Below are 5,938 nucleotides of genomic sequence, written 5' to 3' on the forward strand. Positions count from 1 at the left end.
ACAAACATGTTCAGATCTACCCACAAACATGTTGAAAGATGCAATCCCAGCAATGTGGATTGTCAACACTAAAAACAATCAGTAAGTGAACACAACAGGGATCAATTTTTTCTGTTTATTTAGAAACCACAACATTTGTAGTCGCCTTCTGCAGAGGGGAAGTCCACACACACTGTGTGGTACCACTTCCCATAGAGGGTGCATTCAATCTGCAAGAAAAATTAGATTGTCAGAGCCATTCATCTGAAGTCAGGCTCTTGAGTAAAGCAACTAAACATGTTACAGTGTGCAGATACTGCATATTTCTGTGCAACAGTCTTATCTGTGTATCACTTGATGTTTCCATGCGTCCTTTAGGTGCTCTAGTGTCTTTAAAGTGCAAAGGCATGCAGGTCACCTGAACTATAATTCCACTGTCGGTGCATCAAAGTGAAATGTCACCCAGTGACGTTGAAGTAACCCAGGCAAAAGTATTGATATCATGATGAACAGGGGTGGTGATTCTTATGACTTTGTGTATATAATTTGGCATTTTGTAGAAATGTAGCCTGATAGTACATACATGATATCATTTCATTCTTTTCAAAGGTTTATTTGCATGACGCACAGACAGAGACAATTGAAAGGTACAAATGTGTTGTGCATGAAACGAATTCAAACGTGCTGCAGATGTGTGTCACAAGTTGATCTGGCTGTAGGCTGTGGCACTTGGCCAGAGGTGGCGCTGGTTGACTCGACTCCATGTTAGTGCACAAAGTAAACTGCTCGCTTTAGTTGTGAAGCAAAAACGCTGAAACCGGAGAAATAAAACGTGCGAGGGGAACGATAACGACGACAAGGGTCTCCCGATCGTTTACTCTTGCTGTCCTGTGAACAACATCGGCGTGGTGTTAATTGTTTGCTGTTTTCGCGATCGCGTCACGCATGAGGATATCACCAGGTAAACTCGAAACATTTGTAAACATTTTGTTGTTCAACGGCATCAAGACTGACAGAGTGTGTTCGAGATAACCTCACAAGTGTCACAGATGACACATTTGGCGTTTTTTTGCTGGTTTGTCGGTAGCAGCTCCTGAAACGCAAGACTGCCACACATCTGTTCGACCAACGACAGTTGATCTAAACGCCAGTAGATCTGGAACACCGGCCTTAGCGGTCTTTGAGTACGCGGCCCTTGAGGACCGTTGAGGCTGTGTACTTTGAGGCTGCAGACCCTGAATTGGGATACAGCCACATTGTGCAAAAGCAGATGTGCCAGGCCACAAAGACAATGGGTGGTTTGCACAACAAAAGCAGGAGAATCGAGGATATGACCTGTAAAAATCTCAGCAGGGGTGATTAACACCTCGGGACTTGCACCAGAATATAAGAAAGTCAGTGATTTTAGTAGGTGTTGGGTTCAAGGGATTTACGCAAATTTGCAAAGGGTTAGTAAATCTAGTGTTGAGGTTAGCTCGGTGCTTACCTTTAGATGAGCCCACAAACCGAGAGAAACTCCGCGATGAAGCTGGAACTCTTTCCAAACACAGGAAACAGATCAGGGAGCAGAGACCCACGTGGTTCACGCTGATCGCAGCTACGATCCAGGAGACAAGGGTGGGCAGATCGATGCAGATATTGATCCAAACGTTGGTAGTGGTTTATGATCGATACTTTGTTTGTTTCTCTTCTCTGGGTTCACTATTTTACTCGCTGCGGATGAAGAAGCAGCTCTGTCCGTGCGAACACCTCTTCTTATGCTGCAGACTCACTTTGCTCCGCCCCCTTCTTCTGCCCTGCTGGGATTTGACACTGTGCCGTCACGTGACTCGGCTACACACGGAAAACGCATTTGGTCTGAAGAGAGAGAGAGATACAGGAGCAACATGTGGAGATATTTTACGGCTGTAAATGAAAATGCTGGAGAACAGAAGGAAAGCTTGTCAGCACCTAAAGCCACAGGGCACCACACAAGCTGTAGAGTTCAGCTTATTTTTTCACACCCCAGTTAAATGCTTTGACTGAATTCTCGCTGCACACACTCAAACTTAGTGTTTGTGTACACTGTGGACATTATAACCTGACACTGATCAGTGCTGCTCTGACAATCACAATCACATCCATGTAATCATTTAACTGGGATGATCTGGATTTACTGCACAATGCTGAATGTGTCCTTACAGTACAGGGAATAACTCTGTCTGTGTTCCTGTAGAGAAACTCTGGGTTTGTGTGCTGACGAGCATTACTCACAGTACGTTACGAAAGCTCACTCATACCTTTCCAGATGTGACAAATTCAAAAAGATGCTGAAACCTGTGGAACATCATAAACTGCACATTGTTGTACTCTTTTAGGATGGAACAGCTTTCACATTTATTTACTCTTAAAAGGATAAAAGATGTTTTTAAGAATTTTGCATTCAAGAGGAGAATGTTTAAATAAGTCATGTAAATGAGAATTACAAAGTTGGTGGCTGCAGTATAAACAAATTGGTGTATCTTAAAAATAAAACTATGAAGACATTTAAAATGAATTTCGTCTGGTTGGAAACTGTTTTATGCAACTTTTTTACATTTACAATTTTGAGGGATGAACCTCTGAAATGTGTTTAACTAGAAATGTGTGTAAAAATACCACTTTTGCAATTTATGTAGTTGCTGTTGACTTAATGCATACATATGATTAAAATTTGGGATATAATGGTTGTATTGATGTATAGCAACTTGAAATGCTCCCAAAAATGGAAGTACAACATGTAAAAATATAACGATAAGCTCAGGCAGACTTGGTTCTGTGGTAGGTCTAAAGGGTTAAACTGCTTCCTCACATCTGCTTCATGAATATGAAGGGTTGTAGTGGAAGATGGTGGTGTGAAATCCTCATAGCTGTGGAGTGAGGAGGGGGCTCCTGTGGCTCTGTGCTGGTGGGAGTGGGGGGGGGGGTGGGGGGGGGGGGAGGAATGATGGACCAAAGTGTCTCTATTGTTGGGGAAGGTGGAGATGTCAAGGCTGCTTGATGGCTCATCAAACCGGCAGTAGAAGTCGTTGAGGGTGTTGGCCAACAGCAAGTCGTCAGTGGAGTGGGGCTGTGTGCTTATATCCTTACTCTCATTTCCCTTATCGTATCTGTAACATGCAACTTCTGTCGGTGCTGTGCTACTGGAAACTGAATTTCCCGGAGGAACCAACCCGAGGGATTAATAAAGTTCCATCCATCCATCGGACATTTGCACACGTGCTTAAGAATTGCATTGACCCCTGTGGCATGAATAAGGCACGGCGGGTCCAGGGATCAGCGTTTTCAGACATTTTATTCACAACACCCCACACACACCTGAGTCCCCGTGTTTTAAACTTGGTGGATGTGATTAAGGATGCTGTGCAGGTGCGTCCGCCCTCCCTGCACGGCACCGCAGGCCACGCCCCACCACAACCCCATTTCCTCCAAAGTAAAATTCTAGCTGCACATGCCCATAAAAATTTCTCCCACTGAAATGAGAGCCAGCACAGTTTTGCAGTATGTTTTAAATTACATTGTTTTGAGTTTGTTATACATATTTACTGTACAGTTTAAAGCATTTCTGAATATTGAGTCTTTTTGTGGTGAATTGTTTGTACCAAAATAATTGATTCTGTTCATCTGGACGTGGCGTTTTTTTAGTGTTGCAAGTGACTTCTTAAATCTCAGCTGACTGCAGGTTTCCCAAACCTAGTAAACAGTACATTTGCACAATGACGAAAACAGCCCACTGAATGAACAATGAGCTGAAAGATAAGTTTCTTCATCATTAATATGCAAATCATGACCATTGATCAACAGCCACTGATCAAATTCCATGAGTACCATTCACAGAGAGTTGGGGAATGGCTGCAATCCCAGCTTTGTAAGATGGTGAAAGATGTACCCTTAGAGTTAGTGGCTCCAGATTGGATCATGGAGGCACCGACCAGAGGGCAGCAGTCAAACTGGTGGTGGATGGGGTGAGCGAGGTCACCTGAGGTGGTCCTGCTTTTTCTGAGACAGGAGGATCTGGCCATGGCCTCCAGGGGTCGCAGAGGGCAGCCAGTGATTTTTGGGCAGTGTTAATTACCCTCTGAGCAGCCTGTTCTCAGTCGTGGCCCCTGCACATCTAGCTCCAAACACCCAGGCAGGAGGAGAGCACGCTCTCTACTGAGGAGCGGTAGAAGGCCAGCAGCAGCTTCTGGTCCAGGTTGTGCTTCCCCATCACACAGAAGAAGTGCAGCTGCTGCTGGGCCTTCTTAACCATGAAGTTGGTGTTGGGGCTCCAGGTGAGATTAGCGGAGATGTGGGTTCCCTAAAACCTGAAGGTGGAGACAGATTCCACCCATTTACAATGAAAGGGGAGGGGAGTGAACCTGTCTGTCCTGAAGTCCATTAAGAGTCCTTTGGACGTTCAGCTTCGAGTTATTTTCTGACCAACAGTGGAACTAGTTCTCTAGAACTAGAACTTTTTTACTGTAGGTCTCAGACATTATTAACATTGTGTCTAACCCTGAGTGTGAGCTTATTATTACAGCCTGTACTCTCTTAACTATTGTAGATCTTTAGCTATGTTGTGTTTCGATATGCTGTATTTTTACAACCTAAATGACAGAATTTAGACTTCTGTTTAGAATTTAATATTTTGTAAGTAAAACAGGGCGGACTGATTGGAAAGTAAACTGAAATGTTTAAACTTCTTAGGATGAGGTTTTCAGAAGAGGAAGGGAAAAAGGAAGTAACATTGATACTTGATCTTCGCAAATATTCAGACCCACTAAAGACATAAGGACTTCAGTTACTGATTATATTTACATGATTAACAGGCACAGTGATGCATGTCTCCTCTGCTCTAAGCCCCAATAACCAAACTACAGTTTCCTCTAATAATCAAAGTTAACTATGGAGCCCATTCACTGATGTGCCGTCCAGACTCGTGTAACTGGCTTTGGCTACGAATAAAAGCCGAGATGTGCTTTTGCTGCTGTCCCATTGTAGACGCTCAGGAAGAGGACGTCTCCCACCCAGCCCGACCGTTAACTTCTCCGCTTTAAAAGCATTTCCAGTCCCACTGATAAATACGACGCATTACCCAAATCCTGACTGCGACATCATGTCTACGTTTAGATTTTTGTTCAGCCTGCTGAGATTTTCAGGGCTTTCCCTCCGTCGCAGGAAATCCCGAGTAGTCGGACTGAGTTCGTTTCCTGATTTTTATTTTTTTTAATTATAAAGTTTATGCATCTTTTGAAGAACACAGACGTCAAAAACATTTGTTGGATAGACCTGAGTGTGAGCTTATTATTACAGCCTGTACTCTGTTAAGATGGTTATTGTAGATCTTTATTTTCGTTACTTCTGAGCAAAAGTTCGTTGGTTCAGTTCCAGCCAGGGATAATAAATAAATAGATAAATGAACAAACCCCGCCTTGTCACGAGGGAGCAGTAAGTGCCATTACGAAACGTCGAAAGAAGTCCAAAGAGTCGCAGAGCCAAAGCGTAAAAACGGAATACAGTGAAAAGTTTCGACCAAGTTCCCTAAAATGTTTTTTACAAACGCTCTGATCAACTGACAGCAAACATCTCACTCACCTCCATCTACAATCGTCAGAAAGATCCAGATCAACAAATACGAGCTCCGTTTACCCACCATTACTGTTACATTCTCCGCTGTGTCCCGCCTCCTCCTCACCGCAGGGACCTACTGTCCACAGTTTGAATAAACGCTTTTACAAGAGGTGGATAAAGTCAAACACAAAGCTCCCTGTAGTCAAAGTTTTTTCATTAACGTTTTCATTAAAATCATAAAAGTTATGGTGCAGTGAGTTTTTTTATGTTTTATGTTATTTTATATTTTGTTGATTTAAAGTGTCACACACAACCCGTTTTTAAACTCTAAAAAAAAAGAGAAAAGAAGAGGAGGAGTTTAGCGACTTCAACTGAGCCTGCCTATTTG

The 5,938-nt window shown here is 43.2% G+C and overlaps 1 pseudogene across 1 annotated transcript in view; it reads right to left on the reverse strand.

The window, feature by feature from the left end:
• LOC148101596 (uncharacterized) overlaps window positions 1–5,644 on the reverse strand; it is an 18,694-nt pseudogene extending 13,050 nt beyond the window's left edge. Inside the window, exons 1-2 of the transcript XR_015719669.1 lie at window positions 5,575–5,644; window positions 1,466–1,836 (exon numbers count right to left, since the gene is read on the reverse strand). The product of XR_015719669.1 is annotated as an uncharacterized LOC148101596 (transcript). The remainder of the gene's footprint in view (window positions 1–1,465; window positions 1,837–5,574) is intronic.
• Window positions 5,645–5,938: the final 294 nt, after the last annotated feature.

This window comes from Neolamprologus brichardi, chromosome 9 (genome assembly GCF_056152115.1).
Source record: "Neolamprologus brichardi isolate AB-2024 chromosome 9, ASM5615211v1, whole genome shotgun sequence".
NCBI lineage: Eukaryota > Metazoa > Chordata > Actinopteri > Cichliformes > Cichlidae > Neolamprologus > Neolamprologus brichardi.